This window comes from Chlorocebus sabaeus, chromosome 17 (genome assembly GCF_047675955.1).
Source record: "Chlorocebus sabaeus isolate Y175 chromosome 17, mChlSab1.0.hap1, whole genome shotgun sequence".
Classification (NCBI taxonomy): Eukaryota; Metazoa; Chordata; class Mammalia; order Primates; family Cercopithecidae; genus Chlorocebus; species Chlorocebus sabaeus.
In genome coordinates this window covers 5507943-5528431 of record NC_132920.1, presented here as the reverse complement: position 1 = coordinate 5528431, position 20489 = coordinate 5507943, and the positions used below count along the sequence as shown (strand labels likewise).

At 43.1% G+C, this 20489-nt stretch overlaps 1 protein-coding gene across 3 annotated transcripts in view; it reads right to left on the bottom strand.

Moving 5' to 3' along the window:
• FARS2 (phenylalanyl-tRNA synthetase 2, mitochondrial) overlaps positions 1-20489 on the bottom strand; it is a 511397-nt gene that overhangs the window by 130963 nt on the left and 359945 nt on the right. The gene's annotated exons all lie outside the window — the stretch shown is intronic.

The following is a 20489-nucleotide window of genomic DNA, read 5'->3' as shown; positions in this document are numbered from 1 at the left end:
CCCCGTCAGCTCTGGGTTGTCTTCTCTGCAAGTCTGCCACGCCGGCAGGAGCATCTCACGCCAATGAGGCTGGGAGGACTGTGTGCATCTATTCAGCTCCGGATCTTGGTCTCTTCCTATGCACTTGCCTAAGTCCCCCTTTAACTGAGAGTGTCTATGGAAAACAAAGAGCTCTGCTTCTTCCTGGAATGTTCTATGGACTTCTTGTCATCTAGAGCCTGCAGTGGCTTTTCTCCCTGTGAGGCCCTGGGGCACGCTGTGCTCACTACCTGAGGCCTCTTTGCTGCACCAGCTGCTTCTGTTAACGTAGTGGGTCAGGGAGAGCAACTCATTGATTGAGGTGGACACTTAGGCTAATGAAGAGGCTCTCAGGGGACAGAAACAGGACACCTCTGTGCTCCCAGGGTGCCTCTGCTGGACTGCTGGGGGCAAGTAGTGGAAAGCTACTCCTGGTGGCTTGATCAGGCGGGGAACTTGTTTCAGAAGCTAGCAGATGAAGGCGAGGCACAGAAATGGGGACTCGAATGCCCTCTGGACTCTCTTGTCTCCCTTCTCTGCTTCCCTCTGAAGGGAAGCTTGCTTCTGCTCTCTGCAGACTGCCATTCTTGGCCTTGCTGCTGCTCAAGGCAAACAGACAATGTGGAAAGTGACTGTGGAATGAAAGACTACCTCTATCATCGCCAATTGTAAATTCCTTCATGGGTCAAGCATCTGTCCGGGTCCAATCAGCTGAGACTCGAGGGTAAAAGGATGCCTCACTGCACAAAATGGCTGCCAGGGCCCATGGCTCTGGATTGGGAGGGAGGAGCAGTTGCAAAGGGGGAATCACTGGGAGCTGGGTGGACACCCCAGACAGTGACTGTACACTGTCAGGCCTCTGCTGCAGAAGCTCAGGTCCTGTAACCAAATTTTCTCAACCCTGCTATCACATGGAGGGCACTTCACAGCGATTTTTCCTTTTAGTCTTCCTTGTAAGTGTTGCCCATTTGTTAGCAATAACCAGTATTATAATTTCATTTAGGACTTTACACTTGGGGATGCTCATTAGATATCTCCAAAGAAAACTACTGATAAAACAAACAACAAACCCTATTACACTTCTTTAAAGCGCTACCCCCACCAGAAACACAACTGCTTTTTGTGAATGAGTACAGCAGTGCTATTTTAAAACAGATGTCTATAGCTTATGTGTTTTGGAAATTTTTTTTACCATAACATTTTTTTAAAATACCAATAGATAATACAAAACAGTGTCATATCCTAGAAATATGGCTGATCTATCTTATTTCATGAACACTGACAGTGACTGCTGGGTATTCTCTTCCAGCATCAAATCAGCAGCTCACTGAATTCCAAATGCAAATACGAAGCGCCACACGCCTTCTGCAGGCTCCCTTTGCCGTGTAGACTCCATAGGGTGGGCTTCGGGCCTGAATCAAAACCTGGGAGAACAAAGACATGAGGCCTGGCCAGGCTGCACGTCTCCTCCGACGCCGCCCTACACACAGAGGGGCTGGGTGCATGCTCCCATTCTGCCATTTTCTGCATGGGGCGTCCTTCCCATTTCCTCTACCTTACTTCCCCACCAGCACATGTGTTACCTACATCCTATAACACTTACTGTGCATAAAAAAAGAAACAAAAGTATATTGCAACTTTTTTCCTTAAGGTGTTAAAAAAATTTCTTTTTCACATCTTAAAAACCCACCAAACTTTTATTCCCAGCTTGTGACATCCTCAACCTGCTTTATTCTTTTTTTCCTCTTCTTTCTATTGAAAACAATTAGACCTTAAGAAAGTAAATTTATTGTTTGGAGTAAATTATCATCAGCAACTGGGTGCCTATTTTGAGTATGGGCTTAACTACAGTAAACATAAAACACAAAGTTTGCTCATTAGAAGCTTGGCTGTTCTTTGTTTGTATTTAATGCTTGTACTTAATTACAATTAGTTTTTCCCAGAGGAAACTCACCATTAGGATGTAACCAGCACCATCAACAATAGTAGTTAACATTTACTGGACACCTGTTATGCACCAGGCACTACAAAATAACCTTCTAAGGTAGGTTCACTGTTAAACCCAAAGATAAGAAATTGAGGCTTAGAGAGGTGAGTAACTTGCTCGAATGGTTCCATGGTCAACAAGTGACAAAGCCAGAACTTGCACTCAGAGTGTCCTAAAGCCAGTGCTGTAGCCACTACTCTACAAAGGCTTCAAATTCCATTCCTTCCAGGAAACACTAAGAAATAAGAGAGAATATGACAAAAACTACATTGTATAGCGACTGCAGGAAACTGAACTCCAGAAATCATAACGAAAGCTCAGGAAATGGATCAATCTGACCGTGGAATGATTTAGCTGGGTCGAAGGCCACACAGAGGCTTTGCATTCCAGTTACTTACGGCTACACTGTGGCCTCCAAAAAAGGGACTGGGGGACTGCCACATGGGCTACTCTGGTCTGAAATGAGACTAAGGCTATCTTTTGGTAAGAATAGGAGCACAAGTAAAACAAACCACAAATGAATTGCTTCATATACAACTGGTACCTAAAGTACTATTTTAAAAATTGAGCAAGGCCTGGCATTGTGGCTCATGCCTTTGGGAGGTGAAGGTGGGAGAATAGCTTGAGCCCAGGAGATTGAGACCAGCTTGGGCTCTCAAGCCTGGGCAACACAGCAAGACCTCATTTCTACCAAAAAAAACAAAAAAGAAAAATTAGCTAGGCATGGTGGTACACACCTGTGGTCCCAGCTATTCAGGAGGTTGAGACAGGAGGCTTGCTTGAGCCCAGAAGGTCGAGGCTGCAGTGAACTGTGGTCATACCACTGCCTTCCAGCCTAGGGGACAGAGCAAGACCTTGTCTCAAAAATAAAAATAAAAAAATTGAGCAAAATAATTGGTTTTGTATCTTTTATAAAAGATTCACTTATTGTAAATTATCTATCCTATAAATGGTATCAGGAAAGCTGGTTAACCGTTTAGAAAAATAAAAGTTTGATCTTCTCATCTCACAACACCATAATTACAATTCCAGATGGAACTAGAAAAAAATGTTTAATAATAAACAACTTAAGAGAAAATGTAAGTAAATATTTATATAATCTTTTGATGGATAAGAACTTTTTACATGTAAAAGCAATGGACAAAAATTAATGAAAGAAAGTTGGATATTACAAAACAAAAAATATAAAATAACTTTATGCCCCACATATGATGAAGGATAATAAAAGGCAGATAACAACTTGAAAAATTTGTAACAAATATGCGATAAAATGGACTAGTATTTTGGGTATATAATTAGCTAATCATTTATATGAGATTTTTACTATTTATAAAATGCCAACAGAAAAAGTGGACAAAAAAAGAGTTGAACAATTAAGAGAGGAATACAAATGATTAACAAATATAGGAAAATATTTTGTTTCACCAGTCATAACAAATGCTCTAATAAATCGATGCAAATAACTATAATTTTGCCATGTAAAAAAGGGTTAAAGTATTAAAATAGTATATGACAGTGGCAGAATTTTCTTAGTATATATGTATGCAAGTTTATCCTACACATTTTTAAAAACACTAGAAAAAGGATATAAAAATTATCTCTGGTAAGCCTGGTGCCAGGCACGGTGGCTCACGTCTGTAATCCCAGCACTTTGGGAGGCTGAGGCAGGTGCATCACCTGGGTTCAAGACCAGCATGGCCAACATGGTGAAACCCCAACTCTACTAAAAATACAAAAATTAGCTGGGTGTGGTGGTGCATGTCTGTAATCCAGGCTACTTGGGAGGCTGAGGCATGAGAATCACTTGAAGCCAGGAGGCGGAGGTTGCAGGGAGCTGAGATTGCGCCACTGTACTCCAGCCTGGGTGACAGAGTGAGACTCTCTCTCTCTCTCTCTCTCTCTCACACACACACACACACACACACACACACACAAAGCCAAAGCCAGGCATGGTGGCATGTACCCATAGTCCTCGTGACTCAGGAGACTGAGACAGGAGAATCCCTTGAGCTCAGGAGTTCAAGTCCAGCCTGGGCAACATAGCGAGATCTTGTCTCTAAAACAAAACCAACTCTCTGGGTGGTAGAATGATGGGGAATTTAAATTTTACTCCTCACAGCTTTCTTTTCTAAAATAAAAACCCACTACTTCTAATAACAAAATCCAATACTTTCAGTATGTAAGAAGCAAAGAAAGAAAAGAAAAAAGAGGAAAAAAGGAAGGAAGGAAAAAATGAAGGAGGGAAGGAAGGACGGACGGAAGGAAAGAATTCTTCACCTTCGAGAGGTTAGGAGGCAATGAAAAGTTTAGAGTGATAAAGGTCTAGTGTTCAGAATATATAAAGAACTCTTACAGCTGAACAAAAAAGAGAGAACTCAACTGAAAAGTGGGCAAAGGACTTAAATAGATGTTTTTCCAAAGGAGTACATAAATGGCCAAAAAGCACATTAAAAGATGTTCAACATCATTTAGTCATCAGGGAAATGCAAATTGAAACCATGATGAGACACCGCTTCACAACCATTAGGATGGTAAGAAAGAGAAAGTAAGAAAGGGTAAGAAGGAAGGAAGGAAGGAAGGAAAGAAGGAAGGAAGGAAGGAAGAAAGGAAGGAAGGAACGAAGGAAGCAAGCAAACAAGGAAGCAAGGAAGGAAGGAAGGAGGGAGGGAGGCAGGAAGGGAGGAAGGAAGGAAGGAAGGAGGGAGGGAGGGAGGAAGGGAGGAAGAAGGAGGAAGGAAGGGTGGGGGTGGGCTAAATGGGTATGCAGCTTCTTCTGGGTAATGGAAATATTTTGTAACTAGATAGTGATGGTCATTACATTAAGTACCACTGAAATGCCCTCTTGAAAATGGCTAACTTTATGTCATGTGAATTTCACCTCATTTAAAAAAAGGAAAAAGAACACCCTTCCCACATCACCAGAAAAAGTTTGGAATGGCCCTTCTAGAGTGTCAGCAGCTGAATGGAGAACAACTGAAAATAGATTTGTAGCACATCCTTGAATCCGAGACCTCGGATTCAGAGGTGAAACACAGGCAGAGCAAGTCCTGCCTGTGAAGAGATTCTCCTCCTGTCGTCTGGTATGAATTTTTTGGATCTGTTTTTCCACAGAATACACCTATGGGATATTTTAACAGATATAGTTTCTATGTTTTTATTGGAGCATAGGCTGAAAAAGTGATTTTTGAAACATAATTCAAAAGCCCAACTGATAAACAAATACAAAGTTTGAAATTATGGCTAGTTTTATCTAACTTTAATTTTCATATTTACGGATGAAAAAGAACTAAATCATCATCTAACAAAATTATTAGCCACTCAAGGAAGCGAACCAACAGATCATAATAGCTATTTTTCACAGTTGCTTAAAAATGTGTCAGAACAATTGAATGTAGTTTTAATTAAACAAATTTGCAATTATGAGTATAATAACTGCCTTGACATTTTTACATTATAGCCTGAGCTAGAAGGAAGAAAATTCTCCTTTTATTGCAAGAAGCATGAAACTGAAGTACAAATATTATTTTAAATAGTTAAACAGTGTAATTACAATATGTAAAATGCATAAATCAGGCCACCACATGTTATAGGGTTCAATTTCCGACCTCCACTTGGTCCAGCCACTGGCTGAGTGAAGCTGGCTGTAGGGCAGAATGGTATCCAAGATCTTAGACAATCCCAGCCACGGAAGAAGGATTCCACACAGACAGGATGTAGGAGCACACCCTGCCTTAGATGGCCCTGGCTACACCCTCTAAGAGACATTTGTTTCTTGAGAAGCACTTGAAACAGCTCTGCTCTGAAGGTTACAGGGACCTTGAATTTTGGTTTTCTATTAACTATTAGGATTTTTTCATCTTAAATATCTATATTGATCTCCTTTACTTAAACTATGCTAAGAATAGCTTCCATTCAGACTAGTCATCTTGATAATTTGATCTGTTTAATATTGCCAGATTTATTCCTGTATCAGACATGATATAAATTTATTTGGGATTCATATTTAAATAGATTCTCCTGCAGTAGGAATCCCAAAACTAAGACGTTCAATGCATAGGTATTCATTGATTCAATCTGGTTTGAAAAAAAATTCTAAATATAATCAACTCTTATCTGTTTTCCCAGCAATATGTTCCTCACACCTTCCTTTCCCAGCTTTCTTTCTCTTATTTTGGGGAGGCTGTTTTTAGTTTGCGAGGTGAGTGGAGGTCAGGTCTAATTTCAAATTGTGCATACTTTGCATTGTACTGCACTTTGCTTCCCGAGGAGTGGCTTTCTCCTTCGGAGGAGGCAATTCTATGCAGCAGGTGAATAGATTTCCCGGCCAAACAAAACTGAAGGGAAGTAAATGCAACTTTAAGAAGTTTTCTCCCCCATGTGCCATATTAAGAAATGCTGATCAAAGCATCGCTCAGAATCCATTCATATTTTCAGGTCTTAATGTGCATGCTATATCCTTTCTTAAGTTAGACACATTGGCTTTACTTGATGCAGTGAATTTAATGAGGCTTGTCTTAAGTGGGCCACCCCAATGCTCGGGAACTCTGATAGCCAATCATCACGCCTGTGTCATTCTCCCTTCTCAGACAGGGCTGACAGGAGAGCTTTCAGCCATCTTATCCCATCCTTCAAGTGAGCTATACAAGGATGGAAAATCAGAACGGGTAAATGACAGCAACGTGAAACTTCCCTGCAGTATTATTCCAAATGTCTATTGCCAGACACATAACTATGAAGAGGCGGGTCTGTTTCCAGAGTCAGGACGTTTTGCTTGCTCCGTGAGACACCAACCCTTTGCATAAATCCATTAAATTAAGTATTCTCTAGTTATGAACATTTGTGGAATAAATATAAGTAAAGGCACAACGGGGGGGATATTTAAAGAAACATGGTCATCCAAAGTATTTTTCTACCACTGAACTGACTACTAGAAGATTACTCATCGTCAAATCCATGTGGTCTGCGCGTTTTCTGACGACACTACCGTCTCGCTCCTGCAAGAGACTCTACCTTCCAACGGCTTTCATTCCCAGCCTCTGCTCTTTGACTTCTTCCTCCTGGGTCCTCCTTCTTAGTTCCTCACTCACTCTCTCCACCATCCTTTAAACCTTGGTGTTCCCTCAGGTCCTTTCCTCATCTTGCTCTTCACCTGTTCTAGATATTCACCGGGCATTTAGGTCATGTCTGGAGCTCCAGTGGTCAAGAACAGTACACGTTCCAATACCGGCCTCTCTCTGCTGAGCTCTTACAGTAACATTCCCTTGTGTCCTGCCTCAAACTCAGGAAGTCCAAAAGTCACTAAACCATCTTCTCCACCAAAGCACTGCTGCCGCTACTTAATCCTCATCTCCATTCCAACCACCAACCTCTCGGCCACACAGGTCAGGACTCCAGGAGTTACGTGACTTCTTCATCCCCACGATCTCTCCTTTGAACTGGCCCCTTTCCCACAGATTTGAGCTCCTGTCTTTTTATTTTTTATTGTCAGCTTCTCTCCACCAGGCCCCTGGCACTGACTCAGCCCAGACTCTCATTTCCTTTCACTCAGACTATTTATTAAAAGTTTGCTTGACCTGTTTTCCAACCACCAACCTTACCCTTGGCCAACATAGTTAAGATAGGTAATCATTTAAAAACTGCACATAGAATTATTTAATGACTCTCCACATTTTCTACCAGGAAAGCCCATATTTGTATAAGGGAATACAGGCTTTAGGATCTAGCCCCTCATCTCTCCAGCCTCGTTTTCCCAACTCTCCCATTCTCCCTATTACGCTGCTCACACTAAAACACTCTCACATTTCTGTCTTTATACATGGGCAACATGTACAAAGACAGACGTATGAATTCTAGCTGAAATTTCTAGGCCCCTTCCATATCAAATTCCTATTTGTTTTTCAAGATTCAGCTGAACCACAATCTGCAAACATTTCTTGAGTATATAAAGCAAAGTAAGGTGCTACCCCTGTTTGAAATCATGGTGACACATTTCTAATTTAAGACATTTTTTCACAATGAATCACATATATCTATGCGATACCTCCTATCAGACTGTGAGCTCCTTGAGGACAAGCACTCATTTTTTAAAAGTTACTTTTATGTCTCAGACCATAAATATCACAGATGGCAGAGTGTCTCACCCATGGTGAGTGTTTAACACATTCATGGGTCATCCCATGTTCCCGGGAACGGATGCGTTACAACCTGACATCGTGTTGATTTTCAGCTGTTCTAGCTATAAGGAAAAGAATCCTTTTTGGTTCATACTGAAATGGTCATCTCAGCCTCAACCCTGTGGTGCTCCAGAGTTCTCTCACAAAGAAGTTGATCACTTCAACCTCTTACCTCTTCCTTCTTGTCCTCTTCTAGTGCCTGAAGTCTGCAATTGCACGTGTTTTAGAACTCATTTGATCTCAAGTGATGGCAATGCACATCAAACCAGCTTAAACAACAGGAGAATTACCACTGGCTTAGGGAATCGGAGGAAGGACTGGATAACCAAGCTGTGCGAAGGGCAGCATGCGGCTGGGCACCAGGATACCAGCGAACCAGGGGCTTGGGCACACCAGCACTTTCCCTCCATCTCTCATCTCTGTTCACCACATTCTCCCCTTGATGGGAAACGTGGCCAGGGATGGTTCCTAGGTACTCACAGCTTCAGCCGCTGGAGGAGTAACCCAAGCGCCCTTTGGTTTTCTGTCCAAACATTACAGAGAAGAGGCCTTGCCTGCCCAGCTTTGCTGGGTGCCCATCTTCAGATCTGTCCCCGGGGCCAAAGCATGGAGTCTCGCTCTGCCAACATGGAGGCTCCCTTACTGACCATGCACTTGGGGGAAGAAGCTGCTTCTACAAAGGGGTTCTGATAGCCCGGGCCAGAGGTTCACAGTGATTTGGAAATTACACCTTCAAGAGACCTGAAGTTTCTCTGCTTTCCCTGTACAGACAAGCATTTTACTTCCTTTGATGTTACCTTCCTTCAGAAATGTTCCCTGCTCCTCATCTGTGGCAAACAAACGAGCAGACTTACACACAAACACATTGCAATTTGACTCCCTGAATTTCTCTCTAACCCTGTGATCTCCGCGCTTCCTATCAGAAAGGGTTTCCCAGGTAACCGTGAATAATTTACACACTTCCTACCGTTTTCTGCTCCTGGAAGCTAAAGAGTTTTAAACTACATTTTGTATAGGATTTGACTAACCTTGTTAAAAGCACTTTTCTTTTTTTCCCTTTTCCCTATCTGAATATTTGGCCTGAACCAAATTATTTTTATATCAGCAATTTACTAAGAACCCAACTTACTGTACACCCAACTTCTGTTTCTAAGGAGTATTCTCCACCCCAGTCAGTTTCTCCCTTTTAGAGAAATCATCATAATGGACAGTAAAGAGTTCTGGTCACCTAGCTGGAAAACACTGCCAACTGAGGTTAAGTTGTGGCCTGTGGAGCAAGTTAGGTCAGTTACATCTAGAGAAAAAATAATACAACATATGCTGTCGGTGGGATTTCTTTCTCTTTATCATTAATTCATCAAAAATATGTATTGAGTACTTATTCTGCTGTATATCCCAAATGTAGTGGAAAGCTAAAGACCCAGTACTTCATAGTAACTTAATGCAATGATGAAAAGATGTATAAACACCATGCAATGTGGCAATTGCTATAACAGAGAAATGGGTTAGAAATGCTTATTCCATCATCAATGCAGAATTTCAAAAATTGTATGCCATGTGCATTGCTGGACAGGCAATCTGCTAGGAGAAATTAGCATATTTAATGAATTATGAGATAAGCAATTACTCTAGTAACATTCTGTGTAAATGTCTAGACCACAGCTGTCATGCCTTATATAAATATTTCACCTGCTTAATTTTCACTACTTGTTTCTTCTTTCTTCATCTTACTACTGTTATTTCCTTTAGGGGGAAGTGAAAGCAAAGAAAAGCAGCCACATCTGTCAAACACAGAATCCAAAACCTACTGTAGAGTATGCCTTCATTCCCGAGAAGTATAACGCAAATTAGGCTCACCTTATAAAATATAGCCGTGCGCTGCACAACGGCATTTCAGTCAAAGAAAGACTGCACATGTAATGATGGTCCCATAAGATTGTAGTGGAGCTGAAAGCTACCTATCACCTAGTGACATTATAGTCCATGTAAAGTCACAGAGCAACACATTACTCTTGCATTTGTGGTGATGTAGTGTAAACAAACCTACTATGCTGCCACTTGTATCAAGTATCTTTAGATATGTTCAGATACACATATACTTAACATTGTGTTACAACTGCCTACAATATTCAATACAGTACCATGCTGTGCAGGTTTGTAGACTTGAAGCAACAGGCTACAGCGTACCCCATACAGCCTATGTGCGCAGCGGGCTGCACCTTCTAGGTTTGCTTACGTACACTCTATAATGCTTGCACAACAAAAGCTAATGACAGATTTCTCAGGATGCCTCCCCGCCGTCCAGTGATACATGACTCCAGCGATGCTCACAAAAGATTACCAAGCAACTGGAATTTTGTTGATTTCGCCCTCATTTCTGAACTGTGCTCCCACATAAAAGAATTTAGTCAAAACTGAGATCTAATCAGGTCTGAGGTGAAATCTCCAAACCTTTATTTGCATGGGTTTACCTAGAGGGGAAAGCCTAAGGAGGATTTGGGAGAGGGGCTTTGCAAAGCTGGTAGAAAGGTGGGGCTCAAAGTTGAGCTGCTTAAGTCTCAGGTGACAAGCGGACAGTGGGGAAAGGCAAAGCTCTGAAATACAATTGGACACCATCATGGCCCCAAAGCCTCAACGGTGGTGTCCCCTGGGGGCCCAGTGGGAGTCACTGTCATCTCCAGTGGAAGTTAGCTTGCTGTGGATACCCCCTGAGACCTACAGAAACACTTTTGGGGGGCTCTGCGCAATACTGGGGTCCATGACATCAGGTAGGTGGCGATGCACTTGGGATATCTGAGTATGAACATTATTACGTACCCTCATCTGAACTCGCAGGCTGGGGATGTCTGAGTTTGAGAACTCATTTCCTAAGTGTCTGATTAGTGCCTTTTCCTTGAGGTAGTTCCCACTAGAAAGCAGGGATTCCCTCATTTGTACTAGGCTTCCTTCGGGCGTTATCTTCTTCCTGTGAATGTCACGGAACATTCTGCCTTGCTTTTTCCTTACTAGACACCCAATTAAATTCCAATCATGATAACACCTTCCCTGGCTCTAAACTATACATGAATATGTAGATCACTATGAAGCTGTACACTATTAAACAAAACAAAAAACCAGTTGAAGCCCCATAAAGACCTGCTCGATGCCTGGATGTTTCTAACTTAACTATCCCCAGCACCTGCGCATCTGAGATTCAGACTTGTTGTGATTCCAAGCCCAGTCCCACCTCTCAGGAGAGACCATCTGGAGCCCGGCCAGTGGCTCAGCATCAGGGCAGGCAGGCAGCCTTGCTGATGATTCTGCTGTAACAACAGGGTCCCACAGCCCAGGGAGTGATCTCCACATTCCTCTATAATTGTGCCTTACCTAGGACTCCACTCTGCCAGTGACTGGATTGCTGTCCCCCTAAGCCTTATTTCTCTGTGACCACGTGTCTGCCCCGACACACATGTGCAGTGTCCACTGGCCACTGGTCTCTCTACCAAACATCCCTCCTAAGACAGACGCCCAGGATCTTGGGTGCCATTAGGACCACTGGCAGACATCTGTGCACGTCATCAGTCCCTCCCCTAGGGGCTGACCATGCACCCCTCTCTGTGCTGGCCCCTTGCCTTCTTTAGTTCACCCTCCTGGCTGCTACTTGAGCCTCAGTTATGAGCAAATTAAAGAAAAGAATTAGCACAAGAGACATGGGAGCTGCCTCAGCCTGCACCCCCGTGTCAGTCGTGGCCCTGCTTGTGTTATCCTGGAGCCCAGCTTGTTTCTTGCTCTGGAGAAGACCAGCAACGTGAGCCTCAAGTCTGCCAGACCCGTCTGCGCTGCTCAGAAATGTGAACTGGTGAAGCGTGACTCCAACAGGTATCACCTACATATCCTCGAGACTGTCTCACAAATCACAGGCTTGTCTTTAGAGACGTAGCCTCGGGATCTACAATTAAGATAATGGTCCCTCTGAAGGGGCCAGATGTACCCAAATTCATAAATCTCTTCATTTTCAAGACAATATCATTAACTGTGGGAGCTATGGTACATTCAAGGCTGAGCCATGTGTGGGATGGGAAGAACTCCGAGACTGACACAGGTGGATGGACAGTGAGTTGGGCGGGGATGAGGGGCAGACTCCCATGCTGGCTCTGGACATCGAATTTGGGTGGCAGCCAGAAGGAAGTGATCTTGTGAACAGAGGCAACAAGTTTAAAGACCTCGAACAATTCAGAGTCTCACTCGTAACTGCCTAAAATGGGGGGGGGGGGGTGCCCCACCCAATGCCGTTTCTGCCAGCAATTCTGTAACTTATATCATGTCGCAGGTTGCTCTCGGTGTGCGTTTAACTTGCTTGAATCTAATCATAAGGGGGTGGGACAGGGGACATCAAAGGATGTGAGTTGCTCTCATCCCTCATCTTGGAAAGAGAGCGTTCCATCGCCACACTACAAAAAGGTGCCCGGGATGCCAAGGGAAGACATAGCCAAAGACTCGCTGAAAACCGCTAAGTGAAAGTTACAAAGGATTTCATAAAGGTGCGCATTACCACCGCAGATCACTGAAGACACAGCTCCTTCAGCGCCTGGCTTCGCTCCCTGCCTAGCTATCACTGAGCGGTCTCTCTGCCTCTGCCCTTCTCTCTGCAGAGACACTACTCCTGGGTCCCTGCCAGGACAGCACTGAAGGGAATCCTGAAGAATCTTCAGGCAAATGGTGATGTGCAGGGCGACAAGGAGGAGCAAGGTGTTTGGGGACTGAACTAACTGTGATTTAATTCATCTAATGCTGCTCTCAAACAGGGCTGCTATGTGATGGGAATGAGATGCACCCATCCTAAGCTGTTAAAAGAAAGCTTGGGGAAGGAGGAAAGAGAAAGGAAGAAGGGGAAAGCAGATATCCAGGCTAAAAATAGTTCTTGAGAATTGCTTTTTCGGCTGTCTGAACCACCACAACAAAAGTTCTTATACCCACATCACCGGCATTATAATAAAAATGGAAAAGAAAAGGGAGCAGCCAGGAGAGTTTTAAAGAGGCCTGGCAGCATCTGGCCATCTCCTTGGTACTGCATGCTGTCAGTTTCAAGGGGACACAACTCCTGACAAGCTCCCTGCACCCACGCCTCTCTCAAGATTAGCTGTCACTGGCTTTTCAGTGCTGGGCTATCTTTAAGTTCAGATTACTGCACTTATTTCGCTCTGGCCAGAGGAATAAGACCAGGATGTGATTTGCAAACCAGAAATGTCATCTCATCTGCCACTGTCCACAGCATTTTCCCAACACAGGACCCAGAGAACATCAAGACTGGCTATATAACTCTGCTGACCAGCATCGATGTCACTTTACAAAGTCTTTTTTTTTTTTTGAGACACGGTCTCGCTCTGTCACCCAGGCTGGAGTGCAGTGGTGTGATCTCGGCTCACTGCAACCTTCACCTCCTGGCTTCAAGCAATTGTCCTGCCTCAGCCTCCTGAGTAGTTGGGATTACAGGTACGCGCCACCACGTCCAGCTAACTTTTGTATTTTTAGTAGAGATGGGTTTCATTGCATTGGTCAGGCTGGTCTCGAACTCAAGACCTTGTGATTCACCTGCCTCAGCCTCCAAAAGTGCTGGGATTACATGCATGAGCCACCATGCCTAGCCTACAAAGTATTTTTTTAATTAAAAATTTCCTCCTTAAATTGCAGGAATAGCATGCATCATTTCTGAATGACAGCTTTATGCAAAGTCTCATTCTGTTTCCCTTCATTATCACAACTTCCCAGTTATATGCATTTGGCTGCCAAGTCTAAGGCTCCCAGTTGTACTGAGGAGGTTATTCTTCATTTTAAAGTACAAGTTAGATTGACTATGACACTTATTGGTTTTTTACTCTACCAGCTAACTCGTGTTTTGGAACTCTGCAATTTTCAAAGCATTTCACATATATAGTGTCATCTAGTTTTTATAACTACCATTTATGGATGATATTACTCCTGGTGGTAGATGAGGAAACTAAGGCTCAGAAAGTCCCAGCATCACACATCTAAGATGTAAAACAGTCAGGACTCACCCATGCCTTCCAATTCTAAATTCTGAGCCCTTCCACTAAACTACATTGACTCTACTTCTCATGTCATAAACTATTTCCAGTCATTTAATAACAGTTCCTCTAAGGAAGGAAGAAGGACTAGTTAACCATCCACCAAGCATTATGTAGTAAGTCTCCCTCCACTGATATAAACATTGCAGGAAGATGAAAATGAGCTATTGTCTTAATCTGTTCCTGCCACTATACAAAATAGCTTAGACTGAGTAATTAATACACAATAGAAATGCATTTCTCACCGTTCTGGAGGCTGGGAAGTCCAAGATCAAGGTGCCAACAGATTTGGTGTCTGGTGAAGGCTGTCTCTCTCCACTTCATAGATGGCTCCTCTTATTTGTCCTCACATGGCGGAGGGACAAAGGACAAAAGGGACGAACACTGTGTCCTCCCCATGGTGGAAGAGATGGAAGGAGCAGGCAGCTCTCTGAAGCCTCTTCTATAAAGGCACAAATCCCATTCATGAGGGCAGAGCCCTCATGACTTAATCATTTCCCAAAGGCCTTCCCTCTTACTACTACCACAATAGAGATTACTTTTCGACATGAATTTTGGAGGAACACATTCAAACCATAGCAGCTACTATGCCACAGGCCTCTAAGGAGTTTCCATCATGTGGAATAGCCTAGAAAAGTTTAAATGCAAATAGAGAATAAAAGCTAAGAATGAGCCAACAATGAGGTGCAGTTACGCAGACTTCTACACGTGGAGCTGACTGGTGGCGGATGGGGGAAAGAGAAAGGCGGTGTAAAAAATCTGATGAGCCCTCCAGGTTGAAATTGCTCTGCCAATGGCTTCCTGCTCTGGTGAGTAGGGTCGGGCTGTTTTATAAGTGGCCTCTAATGAGATTGACAATGGATTCTTAACCCAACGGTGGTCCATGTGCAGGTGGCCCAGCACCCCAGGAGGCAGCCTGATGCAAAGGGATCTGCCCAAAAGGCGTGATGGTGTTTAGCTCAGTCAGTCAGGCTATTTCATTCCAGAATTTGCACTGGATAATGAAGCAGACTGGCTAGAAAAGACTGCAGGTATCGTAGAAAGAGAAGAGATGTTAATGTGTGTATGGTGGGGAAGTAGAAGATACAGACTGGCCAGCAGAAGGAAGGACAGAAACAGAGCCAGAAGCACCCAGAGGCTGAGGGTCTCTGGCCCTTAAACCTTCCCTCAGTTCTGAAGAGCTTTCCAGTTTTGATTCAGGTGTATCCTCAAATAAATCCCCTTTGTCCTAAGGGACCCACCATGAGTGGGTCTATCCTGGCAACAGTTTACGGAAGCTGAATTTTTATGACAGGTAGTTTACACACATTAACTAGAGTTGTGAGCAAGACCTCCATCTCTACAAAAAAAAAAAAAAAAAAAAATTAGCCAAGTATGGTGGCCCACGCCTGTAGTCCTAGCTACTTGGGAGACTGAGGTAGGAGGATCACTTGAGCCTAGGAGTTGCACTCCAGCCTGGCCAACAGAGCAAAGCCCTGTCTCAAAAAACAGATAAAAACAAGCAAACAAACAAAAACCTCAGAATCTTGCCTCCATACCCTTATGACCACACGGCAATTAGCCCAATGTTTTCCGTAGCACAGGAACTCAAGAATCACTTGGCAAATTTGTTTATGGCATGTCTCTTTGCATGAAGTTTAAGGAAGTCTAGAAGTGGTAGTGCCTAAATCAGAAGCTATGTAGTTCAGGTGAAAGAGAAAATAAAGAAGGATGTGTAATAATAGTAAACCTACTGACAGGTAGGAGAAGGCTGGAGGCCTGTTTACCTGACCCACGTGGCTAACTAGACCCTGGGCAGGCATCTGACTCAAGTGGAGCCCATCTACCAGCTGCCTCTGATCTGGCAGGAAAAGTTGAGTTGGGCTAATCAGGTCCCTTTGTTGTGACCATCAGAATAAGGCAAGGGACTTGGAGTTGGTGCTGATTGCTGGACAGTGAAGGTCCTGTGGGCTCAGGGCCCTGGTGGGGTACTCTGAACTCTGTATAAGACAAAAAAGAGCAGAAATGACACAGTGGGAAGGTGGGGAGAGACAGAATGAGTATGAGAAAATGGAACGGAATAGGGAAGTAGTGACACCACGGAAGGAGTGAAGGTCAGACCTTTCATCTGCCTCAGTTCCTGCTCTTTCCAAAGCCTGGTTAATTTGTCCAGCTTGTCCTAGGTTTGAACAAGTGGATCTCTGTTCCTTGGGACCACTACAGCCCCTACTAGAACACCTCCTCCTGTGATGTGTTCTATCCCTTCTCCCCACTGCTCGTAACATAAAATGCAGCACAATTTTATGAAACTTTTTTTTATACGAAGCATAAGACATTCTCCATTAAAGAAAACCCCAGTGGTTCTCAAACTGGGGGCAATTTTGCCTATCAAGGGGGCAATGGAGACATTTTTGACTGTCGTGTGTGTTTGTGTGTGTGTGTGTGTGTGTTTGTGTGTGTGTGTTTGTGTGTGTTTGTGTGTGTGTGTGTGTGTGTGTGTGCGTGCACGGTAGGAAGGCTGTTACTGGTATCTAGTGAATAGAGGCCAGGGGTTCTGCTAAACATCTTATAACACACAGGACACAGAGTTACCGGGTCCAAAATAGTAGTAGTATGAGGTTAAAAAACCTTCCCCAAGACCAAGGGATGACAATGCAAAGCATATACTAACTTCTTTATGTAAGGGTCGAAAACTCATCTGATGCACACATACGGAAAACAGTCAGGATTGGGAAAATGTAAAAGTGTAAGAGTTGGTGTGTTAGGGTGTTGAGATGATGGGTGAATCTCATCTTTCCTATTTTCAAATTTTTATGCACTGGCATTTTTATTGGGTGTAATTTGACAAAGTGAAAATGAATGAACACATGGAAACAAGAACGAAGAGAGCGAGACCGGAAGGAGAATGCACGTGAACTGCCTCATCGAATGCTGCTCCAGTACTGCAGAAAGAAGAGCTCGGACCAAGTCAACATGCATGACTCATGCACACAGGGAAGCCAGGCCAGCCACACCGAGAAGGTGTCTTTCATGGTGAAGACCCTCTTGAGAATTCTGTCAGATATGGTCACAAGTGTTCTAGTCTACTCACTTAAGCCAAATTATAAAAAAAGGCAAGTGATAGATCACCAAAGGGAATAGAACCATGAGGAAGTTCAAGTAGGGATGAAGAGAACTGAGAGGCACCTTTAGTGACCTGGGGTTGAGGGAGGAGCTCACTTCCAGCATCCCCGCTCTGACTGACAGTGCACAGACTCAGGAAGCCCCTTCTACGACTGTGAGCAGGAAGTGGCAGGCCAGCCGCAGGCCCAGGAACAAGGAGTGAGTCTATGAGCAGAATCGGATTGGGGCATCAGTGAATCCACCTTTTCAAGCCTGCCCTTGCTGCAGGTGCCTGGGGCATTTTTCACCACCAAACCCCTCCTTGCAGTCAAAGGAGGGGGATGGTAGTGAAAAAAAATTTTACTCCCCAATTCTAACTCTCAAAAAGGTCTGTCTTAAACCCAGACCAAACCTAACCTGTTAAGGTCTACTGAATTTTACAGTTCATCTCCACAGTTCATAAATAATCAGCTGGCATCTCCGAATGAAGTGTTGGCAGCTAAAGGCAATGGCTTAGTTCCCCTGGGCTACTCTTCACTCTTCCTCATACCCCATTTCGCTAAGAAATATTCTGGGCAACTGGTGTTACAGAATAAAACAAAAAACGCTACCATAATTCCTTAAGGTGCATGAACCTGGAGACTGAAGATGATCAGTGTATTCATATTACAAATGTGTTGGAGGGGATATCAAGTTCATATGTTGACATACATGACTGTCTTCTCAAGTTACCCATTTAGTCAGTGCATTGTATAGTACAATATTCCAAAGATGTCAAAGGACATGGCAACCTGGTTCCCTTCCCTACAGGTAATCCCCATTCTATTTTTTGTTACATTAAATTTTAGAACTACAAGAACTCTTCTGCACATTAAGTGGCCCACAGATTAAGTGGAAAAGATCCTCTGGGAGAAGGTTCTAAATGACTGGTTGGAACAAAATGCCATTTTTTTTCTAACCTGAACATCTATCCTCCTTCAGGACACAAGCTGTTATTCGTAATCAAGAAAAAATTTCTCCATTTGTCTAATATTATGAAATTAGGCTCTTCTTCGGCAGTTTATGTCTCCCTGAGACATCTCGGGATCTGTTTTGGTTCAGAAAATAACATGCAATGTGTTCAATGACTTTGTCTTTCACTCAGTCCTATCACATCTCACATGTAAGCATGCTTTGATGTTAGGCAAAGAAAGGGTCGAAGCTCTTTTGCACTATCTGGCTATATTTCATTTATGTGTTTAGGGAATAAAATACATCTTGAGGTCAAGGTTCAAGGTCAGGAGACCATTCACTTTGTATCACCTAAGTAGTCAGGGACCCAGTGGGGAGATGGGGAGGGTGGGCACAGGGTGCTCAAGGAAGGATGATCTCCTAGTAGAGGGTTTTGGAATTTGAGAGTCGGAGTCTTTAAAAAAAACTTCAAGTATCCCCTTCCCCCAAATCAAGGGTTAGCAATCTATAGCCCATGGGCCAAATTCACACTCCACTGTCTGATATTGTAGTCAAAGCTTCATAGGAACACAACTAGGCTTGCTTGTTCATATTTTATCTGTGACTGCTTTTGCAGTTGCAGACTTGAGTAGTTATGAGAGAAATCTTATGACCCACAAAGTCAAAAATACTCACAATCTGGTCAACTCTTGCCCTAGATACTTATTGAGCATCACTGCACAGTAAGCCATCATTACTAAATAATGTGTCCTTTTTCTCAGGTATATTTCCCAGTACTATAATAGCTAGGTTTCGCTTTGGCTGTCAATAATGAGATCTAAAAAATAAGTGGCCTAAACAAGGTATTTCTCTCTCAGCTAAACGTCCAGGGCTGAAGTGACACAGATTCAAGCCCCAGGCTATTTCTTCTATGTTGTTGCTCCACTCCATACAGTCTCCATTGCCAAGGCCGCACCATGGCCCAAAATGGCTGCCAGAATACTAGCTATCACATTCACAATGAAGTAGCAGGAAGAAAAAAGAATACCCTCAGTTCAACTTTTAAAGAAACTTCTGGAAATACCACTAGACATGTCTACTTACAAATCATTGGTCAAATTTAGAAGTATAGACTTCTAGTTGGGTGCAAAATTGCTGAGCTAAAAAGTCAGGTTTTTGTTATTACAAAAATGGCACCAGGCGGAAGGACGGGGGGAATTGGATATTGAGAGATAATTAGCAACATCTGCCATAGGAACCTTACTCCAATCACCAAGCCCCTTATTAAGAGGGTCACATGCCCTTGGCAGCCATGCCCTTTGGCATAGCTCCAAAAAAATAGTCTTTAAATATCTGTACAATATGTATTTAAGATATTGTAAGATCAGTGCCAATGAGGAATTTTTTAAATTTCTAATCAAAAGTACTGTCTCCTTCAGAAGGAACTGAAAAAGTTCACCTTTTAGCAGTCAGTATGGGGTTGTGTGTGTATATCTGCATTAAAAGAGTATTTCTAATACTCTATTTTTTTTAGAAAAATATTCATGTTTTTTCAGTGACTTCGTTTTTCATGGGGTGTCTGCCTGCCTGATCTGTCCCTGGGTCCACAGGACCCCGACACTACCCCACTCCCACTGAAGTCTCTCCAGTTAGCATGCCCATTCAGCATTCCCCTTGAACACTACCAAATTATCAAACAAATTCAGTGTTCACCCCTCCTCAAGCAACATCTACGCCCACATCCAGCACAACAGAAATTTCTCTCAGCTTCCTAGGTTTTTAGCATCTCTCCATAACCTTGTAGGTTCTGAAAATCTCCAAGCGAAAAGGTCACTCATCTCACTTTTGACGCTGGCAAGGGTGAAGCTACAGCCATATCAGAAAGCAAGAGACTGTGAGCTCAAAAATTAAGAACGAATTCCAAATCCCTGATTCCAGAGTTTTCTGTAGGTTGAGCATCTCTAATCTGAAGATCCAAAATCCAAACTGCTCCAAAATCTGAAGCTTTCTGATTATTCAATATACATAAACTTTATTTCATGCACAAAATTATTAAAAATATTGTATAAAATTACTTTCAGGATACGTGTATAAGGTATATATGAAAGAAACTTTGTGTTTAGACCTGGGTCCCATCCCCAAGATATCTCATTACATATATATATGCAAATATTCCAACATCTGAGAAGATCCAAACTCTGAAACACTTCTGGCCCCAAGTATTTTTTGGATAAG